The following is a 16,932-nucleotide window of genomic DNA, read 5'->3' as shown; positions in this document are numbered from 1 at the left end:
TTACCAAAGAGAATGGAATGTCCATCTTTACTTTTTCCATAAACCTGTTCGTTGGTTGTGTTCAAGTTAGTGACTATATTAATAGGTTGCAACTCACACCAGGACAAACACTGAAGACTTAGGCTGAAACAGTTTTCAAAGCATTCAATACATTTCTTTATGGAGCCAGTAACAGTAATATTTTCATCCTAATATTAAGCATAATACTCTCCCAAGAGATAGTTTATCAGTAGATATAACAGTTGTTTTCATAAAGGGACTGCTCTGTCAACTATTTTGCTTGCTCAGGAGAGTGCTCTAAAACAAGATTTTAAATGAATGTTGTGCTTTTTGTTGACACCAATTAGTTAGCAGAACACTGGTTAAGTGGAAAGTGAGAAATAATTTATTTGATCTGAGTCCCTTAGGTTAAACCTCTTTAGAATGTGTCTTATAAGGTTCACATGGCTTTTAGCAGTGGCTCCCAGGCAAACACTGAACAGTTTATATGGAGCAACTCATCGGCTCCCCACTGCTCTCTGTTCTCCCGACACAGACGCAAATGCGCAGCACCAGCACATTTAGTGTTTTGTTCACCTTCTTACAGTTTTCTGTCCTCATACAGATATGTGTCCAGAGGCAGACAGAAATGATGTGTATCCATGCTTAGTATCCAAGTGTATTTTATTGTGTGTGCGTGTGTGTGCATATGTGTGTGTGTGTATTCCTTCTTCAGTAGCATTGAAATGTTTTGACAGAGCGATCGGCCTCAACATACACAGCTCAGTGGAAGGAATGTCAGGCTGTGACAGTCTAAGTGTACTGTGTGTGTGTGTGTGTGTGTGTGTGTGTGCATTTGTGCGTGTGTGTGTGTGTGTGTCTGTGCATGCTTGTGTGATTTTGCAGATATGTATATATTAGTAACCAGTGTGTGCCTCTGCCATATGCACACACTCTCAAGGGTGTGGATCTTTCTATTTGTGCATCTTTCTCTGCCACTGCGCGTATGTGCTTACACAGAGAGACCAGACCTGCTGCAACCATTAACCACACTAAAAATAACTTGCTTGTTTTCCCTCTCTGCTCTCTACATTAATGTTGATGAGGGTTTAATTTGTGCAGGAGGCTGACCCTTTCCTAGTCTGAGAGGGAGGGTGCAGAAGTGGATATTAGAAAAATGGATGATGTCTTGGCTGTGTTGACAGTCGCCGGCATAGTATTTTTTGTTGTTGTTTTTCACTGAGAGTTGTGTATACTTTGCAAGTAGATGCTTAAGCATTATGAGCTTTTTTGGATCACATAGATTTACATGATTTAAAGACATGCACACAGTAACTGCATCCCCCTTTGATGGAATAAAACAACCTTTCAATGGAAAGAGCACATTTCTCTGGATGGAGATGGAGACTAAAGAAAGGAAATGAACACCAGATTCAGAGGAAATCAATATGTTTATTCTGGGCTGGGAAGAGGGCAAAGTTTGGTTGGCACAGCAGCTGCTTGGGTAAGGGGAGCAGAAGACTAGGACAGCCAGCTGGAGAGGGCAGGGAGCAGGGCAGAGTGAGCGGGACAGAGAACTAGGCATACCGGCTGTCTGGCAATGTGGACACGCTTCAGATACAGGTGGGCTATGAGATGTATGTTATTCTGGGAGGATTTGAGCTATAGGTTAAAAGAATACGGGAGAGACATGGATGAGGAAAGGAAAAGAAGTGGGCTACAGTATGTGTGCACATGTCTCTGCTGTTGTGCCTGCAGAACTGTTGCATGGGTATATTTATGTTAGTCAACATCTGGATGTGCACTGGAGGCATGAGGCTTTTGTTCTCTCCATTGTTCATATATCATGTGCGTTCATTCTTTGACTTATAAACTTTTCTTTTCTCGTCTTAAATTGCTGCATTGTGTTGCAAACCTAGCCGTAAAAGATAAGCTAGGTGGCAAATTGGATTAAAAAAACTAACATGGCCACAGAGAGCTGTCAGATCCTATTGAGTGATATACTGTACAAAAACACACTGGACTGGGTCTGACTTTCTAAGTATGCATATTTGTGTGTATGCGTGCTTGTCTGGACAGAAGCCAGACAGGGATCCCAGCCAAAGAAGGAAGAATTTATTACAGAGCAGGTCTTAAAGGGAGGTTGAGAGAGCCGCTCATCTGCCCACAGAGAGCAGCAGAGGTTAATGCAATCCCTTTAAGTGGACACAGAGCCAGTTAAGAGGCGATCATAAGAGCAAGAGACTAAATAAGTCATCTATTGAAGCCCGCTGTGGAGATAACCTCTTTCTGTTTGTTTCACAATAAACATACAAATATTCTGCATTAACATTTTTACACATGTATTAACATTTCTGTTGCTCATTGTTTAACCAGTTAGTGTGTTTGGCAGATCTTACCTTCTTTTACACTACTCATTACCAACCTGGTGCTTTTAATATTATGGTCAACAAGGGGAAGCATGGGCAGTCTGACCTGTCTGCAGCAACGGAGCATCATGTTCTAGCTAGAAAAAATTAAAACTTTACAGATAAAACTGCTAACTGAGCAATGTGATCTAAAAAACAAGTAAGTCAGGTTAGCCTGGAAAATGTTGCAGTGCATGATATGTTGATACAGATGCTCTTGGGTGAAAAATAAGTTTTAGTTTTGAGTTAATTTACCTGAACATTTACTTGTAAAAAATAAGCAAAGATCATTTCACAGATTTACTCCTGGACCTGGACAAGAAAAATAAATAAGAGGGGATCTTACTCAGGAAATGTGTCGCTTCTGTGGAATTACATTTTGAAATACAAAGGTAAATCAAATAATTAAAGCTGAGTAAAAAATAAATAAAATGTACTTGAGGTTTTTGTAACAGCATGTCACCCTGTAGACAGGAAGAGCCTAGAAACAAACTGACAACCTTGATCTTGACTATCTGTGCCTCAGTCACTTATTTCTTTTAAATATGTGAAATTAATATGTAGAAATTAGACAGTAAGGCAAATACAAAACAACCATGTTTTTTGTTTGTTCATTTTTCAACAGCCCAGTAAAATAATGAATCAGTTAGTGAAAGCATTTAGGTCTGAATGTAGGAATCTTTGATGCATTGTATATTATTTGAATATATTAATGTATGGGATGATATTTTCTGTGTAGTTCTCTATTTTGCCCTCCCCACAGAAGCATGATTTGTCCTTAATCAAAGTTATATAAATAGATTGACTTTCAGTCATGCAGATCACAACTACCTGAGTGATGAATGTGTGTCTTTATATCTCCGATTCTGCTTTGTGATGCTCGGTTGCTTGACAAAGATCTCTGTTCGATTGAAATGTTCCTCTATTGAATTTCCTGAAAGTCCTGTTTCATTCACCCGTGCCTCTGGTTTGCAAAAAAGAATCAGAAAATCTGATAGACATCTGTTTTTGTCTCAGTCAAGTCATTATTCTGCATTATCACATAACTAAATAAATCCCCTTAAAAAAATAATGGGCATATTGAAGTTTTTTGTGACAGCTTTTTCGGCTGTAGGTCAGGTACTGTAAGAAATGTTTTGGATCTGTTGCATTTTAGGAACTAAGAAGAGGATTAGAGTGAAACAAGAAGACACCATTTCTCTGTAGCTACATTTCAGAAGTATGACAAATTACTCAAACTTTCAAACTGGTGTCTAGGAGGAGCAATTTAGAAAAGGTCACATCTTTCTGGACCTTTCTGCTGGGTTTTTACATGTGTGCATATGTGGAGAAAGGAGGCTTCATGCAAAACAACCTAATACACTGCTTGTTTGCAGCATTAGAGACGCTGTCGGATGGATTAGTATCAGCGGCATTAGCATTGATGTGGGATGGAAATTATTTCTGATGCCTGGATTCCCCTGTGTATTTTCCTCAGCTGATCCTATTAAGACACACATGCTTTAAATCGGCCATATGTTGGATTTAATGTGTGTGTATGATTGCTTGCATCACAAGCAATCATACACACAAGTACCTGCATACACTCGTCTTTCACATTTCAATAAACTGCGAGTAGGTCGAATATGATTAAACCTTATTTATGTTAAAGACAGCAAGTTTCCTCCCTCCTTCATTTATCACCATAGTTACTAATTGGTTTATAGTGCACGTTAACAAGATGTTATGTTTATGTTGGCTCGTGCTTTCAATGTGGAATAAGTTGCCTTTCCCTTGGCTGTTCTCCACACTCACTCTTCGTTCCAACCACTCTTCCTTTAAAGGGTATTTGTAAGTCTGACCTTGAAGGCGAACTGACCTGTCTGAAATTAAAATAATAATAGAGCCTCCATGTAGCTTGACCTCTTTTCTGTACTTCCACCCACCCACTGCTCTCTCTCTCTCTCTCTCTCTCTCTCTCTCTCACTATCTCTCTCTCTCTCTCTCTCTCTCTCTCTCTTATTCCAAGACCAGTCAAGACACAATCAGACAGAATCAATACATAAAACGTAAGCATCAAACACCCTCCTTGTGCCACACAAAATCAGAAGACCTCATCTGTTGGTTGTGACAGGCAATAGATCATCAGTTCTATAAGCTTTATTGTTATTTTCTCAAATAACATATAACTTCATCCAAAGGATTTATATTTATCTGGGGTTTCAGTTCCGACTTTGCTACAGTCGTTGTAACACAAACAGGGATTGACATTAACTTTTTGTTTAGAGGCCACTGTGGCTACTAGTTTTACGAGGTTACTAGCCACTCAACATTTTCGTCAGCAACATTTTTGTGATACTTTTAAAAATGGATGGAGATTATGGGGATAGAAAATCCCAAACACAAAAGATAACCACCATACAGTACATCCTACAATGGGCTGTCTCTGAACTGCATGAACACCTACTCCAGAGCTGCTCTTTCACGAAACACGAATGTCCTACACTTTGTAGTGTCCTTCGCCATGACGCACAAAATGAAAATATTCCCCTTACAGTCCAGTTACAACAAGAAAAGAAGGAATGTTCACTCCAACTACCATCACAAGTTTAAGGTACAGAAAAATATTCGATCAGCTGTTGGATTAACTGGCAGCATGTTGATGGAGTGGATAGTGCTGCTGCCTCACAGCTAGAAGGTCCCCGGGATCCCTTGAATCTACTGGACACCTGCAGCCTTTCTGTGTGGATCCAGAGTTTGCATGTTCTTCCTACGCTTCCTTGGGTGTGGCTGGGTTATTCGCCACTCCTGAAATCCACCACACATTTGGTGGGTGGTAATGTCAAGGCCTGGACACAAACCCAGTCGTCGTTCCATGTCAGGATACATGACAAGCTAACTCGCCCATTTAAACCTAACCCACACCCATCTGACTTTGTGATGCCAATGACAGCGCTGGGAGACAAGCTATGGTCAAAGATCAGATGGCTGTGTGCGACTGACACCTTAACCTACATGTCTGTTCTGATCAGATAGTGAGGGCCAGGATAGAGTTGCAGTGGGGGATGTACGCTACCTGGATATAGCCTTACACAAGGACCTGAGATGTAACTTGGCCTACAAGTAAAGGGGAAGCATGTCAATTCAAAGGCTGTCCTTATTTAGTAGGGGAAAATGCAAAAGATGAATTAGTGATGTGTGTTGGAAAGCTCCAGAGCAGTGGAAAGCCTCATAGATAAATAATGTCTGTCATAGTACAGTAAACAGTGAGTGTGGGTGCTTGTGTGTGTATGGGTGGGTGTGTTTATGTGTGGTGTGGGTGTGGCAGCACAGTATTTTCGGTGCTGTATAGTTTATACTTGTGAAACTGTACAGCATACATTTACAGTGACACTCGAGAGCTTATTTCTTGCACCCACACATCCAAACAAAAACACCTACATGCACACTTCTCCCACCTGTCTGTGCTGCCTCATTCAGCTCGCTTTGCTGTCATGAGTCATCTGCCCAGTTGGAGCATGCACACATACTGGCAAATGAACACACACACAGGTGACAAATTCCAATAAAACTCAGAGCAGTTTCCTAGTATGTGTGTACAGACAGTCTGACATTCGGTCTATGCTGTGGGGGCCCCTGCGCATCCACTCCACACTAGTAAAGAGGCCTGTCACTGGGCCTCCACCCCCCCACAGGTACCCTGTCTGGAGCTCACCTGTTATATATTTGCCTCCTGTCCCTGAAGCTTTCCCTTGACTGCCCAGGGTGCTCCCTCTGTTGAATCACATACACACACACACACACATGCACCAGACACATATACCAGTCTCGCCAGGCAGTGAATTAGGACAGCAGGCTAGGCTGGAGACACCTCTCCTGAGTCTTAGAGATGCCCTAGTTTCTCCTGCAGCCTACTTTTCTCCATTAACACACACATCTAGAGAACTACCTTCATCCACAAACACTGATGCGTGATGACAGACTGTTGCTGTTGACTAGTGCCAATGTTGGTTTGGTTGAATATTGCTGCTTATATGCTGCTTCCTGTATTTTATGTGTGTGACAGCATTTTATGTACTGCCCATCTAAGCCAAGATTCACTAGTTTCTGTTTTACACTGTTAACATTTCATTGATAGATGCTTCAACTTGAGATGACCTGTTATTTTCACGACAACTCCGATCAGAGGGCATATTGACCAGTTTAAAGCGAATTTTGCAGGCACCAGCCAGCTCTAGTGAACTGCATTGACCGCCTCTCCCTCAGACTTGGTCATAGATCAGTACAGTCGATGCTGCCATTGTGCCGGACACTGATGAGGGGAGCCATGTTGGCCGTGTTCACAGTCAGTAAGTCAGGCAGTAAAGTTAAACAGTGTGTGATAAGCTTTGCCTGTAGCAAGCCAATATTCTTTGCCAAACACAAACAATCTGACAGAGACATCTTTGATTCAAGGAGAGATGAGCACCAAATTGTGTATCATGTCCTTGCCCTCCCTTAAATTCACTTCCAGTGATGGAGTGTGGTTGACCCTTGTTGGATACTTCTCCGCTGTGTGAAGTGAAATATATTTAACTAAATTTGGACTCTTTAATGTGTAGTTTGAAGCTGCGTATCACAAGTAAGTGCCTGTGAAATTGTGACTCCTAAATAGTAGTATCCAGCAGCAGTAGTAGTTGAGTATGAATTACACTTAAACCAAATGGGCAGAGTGTTCACCCCGGATAAGTTACATTAGCGCTAAATGCTAACCGTACTGGCCCTGTTACCACAAATGTGTTTTTCTATCACTAATGGGCAATGTAGCCTCGCTCTAATGTAACCTGCTGCTGATGTTAATGTAACCCTTTTAACCACAGTGACACAGCACTCTGTATGCTGCTCAGCGGCACAGCACTCCCGAGGTCCCCATGACAACAGGCAACATGGAAGAGCCGAGAATAAGAGTCAGCTGTGGTGATGGAATCGAGGACGGATGAGAAAGTAATGAGGTTGTATTTTCTGAGGTGGGAAGAATGGGGGGGGTGTCATTCCAAACAGTTGAGCGATACCTCAGCATGGCTTAAAGAAGATGTAGGGACAAAAGGAGGCGTGCACAAAGAGGCTCGTCTTCTGCAACAGTGTAATGTGTTAATGTTTGTGGAAGTGTTTTAATCGATTTAAGCAGTAGGCTGTGAGCTGCAGGATGTGTAACATGGAAAATGGCTTCACCTGGAGTCACATGGGAGGGCAGGCATGAACAGAGGTTCAGAGCTAAATTAATTTCCATCTCCTTTTGGGAAAAGTTCAATACTGTACTTTAGTCAAGTTAATCATTCTAGACCTGCTGCGCCATTAGGGCCTCTGAGAGGGGTTTTCTATTGAGTTTGTTGGCATATTTGGCTATGTATTTGGCTATGCACTGACTGAACTAGGTTGTGGAAATCTGGCACTTGCTTTCCAGAGGAGCAGTGAACCGGGGAATGAAGAAAAGTCTGTAGAAAAATAGTTGTCACCATTGAGTTTTACTGTATATTGTTGTATTACAGCTACCTGTGGTAAAAAATACAAAGTTGAAACAAACGGTGACTGTTCCACATGTGGAGGCCCACATGCACACACACAAACACACATGTGCATAAAAAAGACAAACTTGCACAGAAGCCCACAAAATACATTCTCCACCACACAAGCTAAACCACAGTAACACACATGCCCCTATACTTTGACAGGAGGAAATGGTTTGGCCAAGTTAAACAAATGCAATCACTGTGACCTGAATGGGAGGCAGAGTAGATCTGACATCCTGAAATGTGCTTTACTATTCTCTCCCTCTTTTTCTATCAATTTATTTCTCCTCTCGCTGTCTCATTCGGTGCCTGTCTCTGCCGAGGTCACCCTTGAATCCCACTGGAGTGCCCCCTCCCTTTTAGTTCCTCCTCATTACAGTCTCTTTTTTCACATTTGCATTTCCCTCCCTTCCCTTTCCTTTAAAATATTTTCTTTGTCTCCTTAGTGTGTTCCTTCTTCTTTTTGAGCCCTGTGTGAAATCTGTACTGGCAACAGTCACCCTGTCACCTTGCTGTCATGATTATGGGCTCACTGCTGAGTGAAGAGTTCAAGGTGACCCTTGAACTCTTGAGCTCTGACCTTTTGCTTTCTCCCGACTCTCAGCACCAGTCTTATCTTTCCAAACAGCCTCACTTCGTTTCATCTCTGAACGTCAGTTTCACCAGCAGAAGAGCAGAGGGACAGCATATAGGACACACACATAACAAACTGCTCAAAATGCAGAGAAAATGGATCAGACATGATTACACTCAGATCGAAGAAGCCACATACAGAGTTATAACATTTTATAATGCTGGTGTATTCTGTTTTAGACAGATGACCCTGTTTTACTTTTCTGTATCTTCTAATACATCTCTTTATTGATAAACCCCCACAGCTATCACTGAGCTAGCTGTGGTGGTATAGGCATTTCGTTTCACAAAACATAACAATAGATTTTTTAATACATTTTCGGGATTATAGCCTTGAGAGTTTAACTTCTGTTTTTCTTAAGACTTTAATTGTCTTACAGTAATTGACTCTCCAGGCCTTAATTCTAACTTAAACCTAATTCTAACCCTAGACTTAAAACCAAGTTTTAATCCTCAGTCATTCATACTTGTTATGAGCAGCTACTGTAAATGTCCTCACTTTAACGAAAGCTTCCTAATTTTTTGTTGGCCCTAACTAGGTAACAATTACAAGTGCACACACACATATACAGAGAATATCAGAGGAAATGTTTACTTGTTTTTTGGAGGAGGCGGGGTCGTAGCTTAAAGAGGTGGTGAGGCTATTAATTAGATTAGGAGCTTTGCAATAAATCCTGAGAAGCACATAACCATCTTATTGTAGCATTTTAGCATTTATATTAAGTAGTAATAAGTACAGCTGAGACTGATAGCAATGCCATTAGTTTGCTTGGAAGCTTGAAAGTATGTCAGCACTTATTTATCAGGAGTGTGTACATAATTACTGAAAAAAAATGTACCTTATGAACATAGATAGATATCCACACAGGCAGATGCACATGTGTTTATAGTATTGCTGTGTTTTGTAAATTAGACAGCATTCAAGCAGTCTGTGGTGCAAGCTTCAGGGACTTTCCTATCTCAGATGTAATTCATATTTAAATGGTGTTTTTCTCCTCTTGTGGTAATTGTGTTTGGACTTCCTGGTTACTCTTGGAAGTGGATTCACTGAAGCGTTCTGTTGAACGCAGTCCTGTAATCGCTAATTACAAAGAAATTCATGTATGCATACACAGCCACACACACACTCGCACACAGATGACCAAAGAGCATAAGAGGCTCCTTGACTGTTATTCACCAAAAGTCTAGCAAGTAAGAATACTCATGCTGCTTAATAGGACTCCTCTGCAAAACACCATCTGTAACGTCACAATGTGGTTTTTTAAGAGATGTTTCAAATCTTGGAATTGGGTTTGCAAGTGTCATTACTTTCTGGAGCATAAAAAGCTTAATTTGAGGAATAAAGTAATGCATGGATGAAGCTCTGGTTGTTTGACCAAGTGCCCACAACCAGTTGCTGAGCGTTTTAACAACCAGTTAATCAATATAAATAACTCCAGATAACAAAAAACATTTATCTTAACCTTTAATCCTTTACAACACATACAACACTGACTTGTTTAAACAGAAGCATTTAAAGACCAACATTGGCATTCGATTGTGTTTTCTGCCTACTTGAAGAAGTAGGTAGAATAATTTCTCCCATTGTAGCTGTATTTTGGTCTCCTCCAACTCCTTGGGAAAATATTTAACTATTTAGCATTTAAATGCTGAAAGTTATTGCGAAACAAGAACAACTAGCCAAAATATTTTGCCAGTAACAGTAACTACATAATAATTATACATATTTATATAGCTATAAATATTTAAACTAATTACTATTTAAGCAGTGATTATGCACTAGTACAGCATAACTTGGCTTCTATCATTCTGGAGAAAGCATTGCCTAGTACTGTAATGGCCAAAGCCTACCTACTATAATAATGTAGTTACACCAAAAGAGTTACTGGGAACAAAGTAAAAACCAAATACCAAATATTTAATTTTATATATATAAAGATCAATGCTATTATGAAACTGCAAAGTGTAAAAGTTAGTCAATTCCAAGTCATAATGTAGAAAGCTGGAAGTGTGATAAAGAGCAATGGTGGCAATCCTTCTGTATGATTCACTGTAAGAGTGGTTGTGAGTGATGATAATGACCTTTCTTCTATGTGCAGTGTAGAGTAATGCCCTTCACTTTATCAACTTATCTGTGTGTTTCTTTCTCCAGTTCCCTCTTCATCACATGATAAATGTAAATGAGGAAATCACCTATATGGCTTCCTCACAGTGCAGCGTGGAGGGTGAAAGAACCGGTAAACTTGCAGTTGTGTTGTCTTTGGCTTGTGAATGAACAATTACAATTGTTGCATGTAGTTGAAGAGGTTATTCATGAATTATTCAGATGTTCTCCAGCTAATTAACCAGGTAGTGGCAGTTTGTTGCAGATTGTATTACCATCAAACACAAGTGGTTATGTGTTGCATTCTCCATAAAAGGAGGAAACACCAGCAAACATTTATGGAATACATAAGAACAAAAACACTTTTCAAAGATTAGGGTTTTGTGGTCTACCCTACACTTTAAACTAGAGGATAAATAGCAATGTAGATATTGTAACTGCAATGTGTTCAATATAAAGCCATATGTGAGTAATTGGAATTAGAGCTGGAATGCTGCCACAGTAAATGCAGAAGTACTGTACAGTAAGTCCTTCATATTGCAGCAATAGAATGGTTCATTTCAGCTTTACGGTGTCTCACAGGGCCTGAAGAGCCACCTACAGTACATTGAACACAATAGGTTACTTTGACCATTTTCTACTGTAGATAAGGTTTGGATAGTGGTGGCTAATGGAATCTTTACGAAGATATGAATGGCAGTAAAACTCTTGCTGCATGGAGCTACAAGATTAACCATGAAGAGAGCTGAGAAGAACCTTTTTCATTTTTATAGATAAAGGTTTTCTAGTTCAGCTTTTGAAATTGTTCCCACCTTTCACAATAGCCATGCTTCTGTCAGATTTGTTCAGAACAAGGACAATTCCATTCAAAGAGCAGTTAAAACTAACACATCAATTTTTAATTAGTTTGCATTTCAACAACCTTGACATCTGAGGGTTGTTTGATTGGTGCAAGGTTGTGTGTTTTGTGGTATCATTTTTGATTTGGAACTTTGATTTGGTACCACATAGTTTTGTTTGCATCATAGATCCCATCTACCCACTCACAGCACCATTAGGGATTGCCTTTCGTTTGAAAGTTAATGGCCAATATTGTTCCGATGATTGTAAAACCGAATACATAAATTATTAGTAATTAGGTCTGCGAAATATTGGGAGGAAACTGACAATGGAGCAATTTTTCTGTGATATAAGAAAATAGAAATTTTCATTAGATAATTTAATTAATTCTGTTTGGAAATAATCGTTCTGTAATGACTGCAAGTTAGTACGTCTGCAAAGAACTGCACTCCATGTTTCTGTTGCAAATTTGTCTTTCCCCTTCTTTTATCTCTTCCTCCCCTTGATTTATTCTAAGTGTTTAAATGTTTCCATTTTAAGAATCTGACAGTGTATCAAGCATCACTCAAACTTGTAGTGTAGGTACAGTTTAGGAGCTGTAACACAGTAATTATCTTGGTATATAACTCAGCTCAGCACATTTTTCTCTGAGTGTTTTGTTTTCTGTCGAGGACCATCTATGACATTTTTGAGCCTTCTCAATAAGCACAATTGTTAAGCAATCAATTTCCTAAGTTAAGTTGTAGATTAGCCCTACATATAAGAGATATTATTAGCTGCACAATATCTGACTTATTACTTTTTTTTTTCAGGCATATTTAAGCAAATATATCCAAGCATCTGCATATTAGCTTTGACACTATCTGAATTGCTTCTCTGTCAGCCTCTTATCTTTTTCTTATACTTCTTCTTCTCTATCTATCTACCAGTCTTTCTCCCTACCTGTTGTTCCTCCGCATACTTATTCCTTGCTTTCCTGAGGTGACATTTGTGGGGGTGATTATAGATGGTTGCTTCTTCCCTGAAGAGCTGTGTATCATCAGTGCTACTTCCATCTCAGTGAATGGCCATGAAATGTCACATGAGAGTACAGATGGATGAATGGTTGAGGTTTAGAGGCTTGGAGAGACTATTTTTCACTATGCTGAACTCGAAAGAGCTAAGCTTCATTGGCTTTTGACAGGTTTCCCAATAAAATGGAGCTCCATCAACACTTATAGATCTTTATATGAAACATAATCATTTATGGCAACTGTTATAAGACATGTATTTTTTATGGTTGACCTCAGCTGTGAATATGAATTGGTAAATAATGTTTTAATTCTTATTAAATTTAGTGGCATTGAAATTAGGATGGAATTATGACCTGAAATATGAAATATGTCCCAGGATATCACTAGACTTTAAGCATTTACTGTTAAGAGCATCATCACAACTGAATCTCACTGTGGTAAAGCAACTGTTCCAGCTCATCATTATTAAACTATTTGAATTAAAGGAATCATGCTATGATGTTATTGTACAAATGGACACAGTACACAGTCATTCCAAGCAAATCTTAATTGAAAATGAACACTTTCCAGTAGTTGATGAATTGCACATGTAAAGAAGCTATATGAAGCTACATAAATGAAGCTATAGACTTTGGTACAGAAACATGTTTGTGAACAGTGTGTGGGAGCAGGAGCTATAGACGAGAGTTGCAGTAACTCTCCATGGTGCTGAAATATCTCAACCATCCCAATTTGATGTAACCTGAAAACCCTGGTGGATATTCTTCTTCAGAATTAGAAGCAAAACAAAATTTCTGTATTTTTTTTTTCTTCAGAGTGGTTTTAAATGAACACATTTTTCCCTAATATAACAAAAATGTTTTTCTTTTCTGATTTTTTAAATTTGTAAGATTCTTGGTGAAATCTTAATTGATTTAGATTTTTTGGGCCCAACGTTTTGTCTGCCTGATGAGAGAAACAAATTAAATGTGCCAGTAAAAGAACAATAAGCTGCTGGCTGAAACAGAATCTTCATTGCAACAAATATTGGCTGTGTCACGTTGCATTATTTCACGGACATAACATGCTGATCTCCAGAGCTAATGGGAAGAAATATTGGCTTTTCTGGAGGATGTATGTACATTAGCAGGAGAAAACAGGGCAGCTATTGCTTAGCAGTGGTTTATCAATTTCAGGGTTAGCTATTCAACAAACCAATTTCTGCGGATGTTTGGAATTTGCCACCAGTGTTTTGTGCCCTTTACTCTTTCTTGCAGCAACATAATTGTGGTAGTCCAACAACTGTTATGGCATTTTCATATGTTGTCATTATTACGTATTGATAATGTTCCTAAATATACATCTAACTAATCGCTTGTTAGTTCTTATTTTAGTGGTCAACACCATTCTCCTCTGCCTCTGCTTTTTAATCCAAATGCATTTATGACCATATACTATTCGTATATTGCTTGCAATAAAATTGTTAATTTATGTTTTATTTTTTCTACGGGAATCACTCAGAAGGCTTTGTTAGTCAATATGTTTCATTCCTTTAAATTAGCTTTCTTATGCCTCACTCTAAATGTGTGCCCACCCTGCATAATTACACACACAGTGGAACAAACACAAAGCACACACACAGTAAATGCCAACACAGAATCCTGTCTCCTCCAGTACGTGATTTCAGGCCTCCGGGGGGGTCAGTCTGCTGTGAGGGATTTTGGTCAAAACAGAATCACTTAGGCTGTACCTGAAGGGAACAGATGAAAATTGCACAGGAAGCACATGGGATTTGGTCTGTAAATAGAATCACAACTCTCAAGTATCTCTTTATATGCTCTTTCTTTCTTTTTCTCCCTCCCTCCCTCTTTTTCTAATAGAGGCCTCATAACTTAAACATGTCAGTAGATATTATGGTCTGCCTGGACATAAATAGAAGTGGTTTATGATCTACAAAGTGAAAACAAATGATTACAATAAATATTTATTTTATGACTCAACGGATGTCAGTTAATCTCAAGCTTATTGTGCAGATGGGTTTTTGTATACCAATAAAATAAAAAGACTACAGTCTTTAAATGCTTCTTTCAAAGCACGCATTCATGTCATTTGTATAAATAGTTCCATATGTTTTGTTTTATAGTAGGCCTGTATCCTGGCTAGGCCTATCAGCATGTATTTAAGCAGGCGAGCAGTGCTCTCGTGGCCTGACATGACCTGCCATCATCATAAATCTGTGTGTGGGCTGACAGACTGATCTCTGATAAGCCCATCCATCACACATACCTTCACAGGAGCACTCAGTCCAACTCAATAACCTCCAATCTATCCTTCCCAGACATTTATTAATAAAACCTGCGAAGACCCAGCCCTCCCATGATGGGATATGACAACCCTGACCAGGGACTGACCTGCACACCTGACCTGGATGTGTTTTGCATGTGCATGTTCAAAGGATCTATGCAGTCATCCCGTATTTATTTAAAAGGGAGGCAAACTCTGTGGCTGTGTCTGACAGTGGTATGAGCAGAAGAGAAAATATCTCTCCCTCCTATATATTTCTTGTCAATGCTTATTCATCTTCTTCCTTTCTGAGACATTTTCCTCCATCTCCACCCCATTCCCCACCTCCAGTGACGCCTTGCAGAGTCAGAAACAGCCCCAGCATTCATCCAGACAGGAAGGAGAGAAATTACATCTAACATCGTTTATCACATGAACACACACCCGCGCGCATGCACACACACAAGCACATGCACACCCTCACACCATTTGTTAAAGCTTTCTCCTTCTTTAATGTGTGCAAGCCCAGCTTTATCTCTGTGGTGTGTATAATGGCTCAGAGATGGTATCAAAGACAGACCAGCTGAACTAAATGGGAACAGCAAATTGACTGTAGTATTAGTAGAGAAGGGCCTCTATCAGGCAATCTGATAGGATCACATTAAAGAAGGCTTGCTGATGAATATGATTAGCTTTTCACTCCTTCTAATGGAAACATATTCTGAAGAGGGGAGGAGAGCAAATGTTTTGTAGTGATAGGGCCTTTGTACCGCTGATGTGATTGTTATTGCCTAATTTGGGTAAAAAGGCCATTAAAGTTCTAGGAAGGGACAACGAATGTTCTTTGTAAGTATACTCTCAGTTATGGCTGCGGACCAGCGGTTCACTGTGTGTGGGCAGTGCTTTGCTTTGTTATTGCAAAAAACTCGCTCCACCTAAATGGCTTCACACGAGGCACGGTTTTTGCTGAAATCTGTGACTAATGAGTATGAGGATTTGTCTGTGGTTATATCTCCTTTTCCTAAATGAAGTGAATGGGTTTTGTTGTGTGTGTAGTTCATGTGTGTCTGTGTGTTACTATTCTGCAGTTTAACTATCTCCAACAGACTGTGACAGAAGTCCTTCATTAGATTACAAAATGACCATCATGAGCAAAACTTCTTAAGCACATTACTGTTCATTTATGGAGAGCCTCTGGGGTACTGTTTGCCAAGTCCTCAAATACCAACCAGTGCTACCCTGTCAAAGTGTGTGAATTTGATGAGTACTATTGAGCAACATGTTTCCACATATAAAGTGTGTGTGAGAAAGTACCTTTTAACCACTGACTGGGTTGTTGCAGCCCATTGAAACAACATTTAATTAGGATACTGTGAAACATGCTGCTTGGAACATGTGGAGCCTGTTGTGAGCGTATGAGTCACTTTTTTTGTAGGTCAGTCAGACTTTTGCTTAATCTTACTGACACATGGTCTGTAGCGTACTGTACATGTACGGTAAACATACAGAAACATTTCTGTAATGGTGTGTGTGATGCCGTTAGTGTGCATGAGGGTAGATTGTCCTCTGTGTAATTCTGCCTATCAATGGTTCATTCACACTACAGCTCATTGACACACTTACATCTCTCAGTGTTTACTGTTTCTGGCATGTCATATTGCTTTCTACAGGGGCAAGTGTGACGAGACAGAGAAGAGACAGATCCCCGAGCATCATTTTGTTGCTGTCTTTTTGGCTTTGCTTCTGCTGTGAATTTTCCTTCCAGCGCCTCGGTGCCAACCAAACATGCAGCAGGCGTGTTCACTGATGAGTGTGTCCATTAATGATGATCTCATTTCTCTGTTTACCCAAAAGAATCTGCAATATGCACACATCAACAACCACATATGCTTTGTAACAGCACAGTTTGACATGGCATTATGTTGTTTAACTTGTCTGGTAGAGATGTAAAACTTAACTAGGTTTGGCAATACTAATTTATAGCTAATATGAAAACCACAAAAGTGACCAAAATATATTTGATGAATACAAAAAACTGTGTTGTTCTCAGCGTGATTGAAGTAAACTTAAACATTATTCAACGTTCAGCCTTTACATAGGAATATGCTGGATGCTGGATGCTTGAAGGCAATTTGTTCTATCGTCTGAATTAAGATTATTTTAAA

At 39.6% G+C, this 16,932-nt stretch overlaps 1 protein-coding gene across 5 annotated transcripts in view; it reads left to right on the top strand.

Moving 5' to 3' along the window:
- LOC137139178 (A-type voltage-gated potassium channel KCND3-like) overlaps window positions 1–16,932 on the top strand; it is a 93,015-nt gene that overhangs the window by 58,100 nt on the left and 17,983 nt on the right. The gene's annotated exons all lie outside the window — the stretch shown is intronic.

This window comes from Channa argus, chromosome 13 (genome assembly GCF_033026475.1).
Source record: "Channa argus isolate prfri chromosome 13, Channa argus male v1.0, whole genome shotgun sequence".
NCBI classification, from domain to species: Eukaryota; Metazoa; Chordata; class Actinopteri; order Anabantiformes; family Channidae; genus Channa; species Channa argus.
The sequence above is the reverse complement of the archived record's forward strand: the minus strand, read 5'-3'. Positions and strand labels throughout refer to the sequence as shown.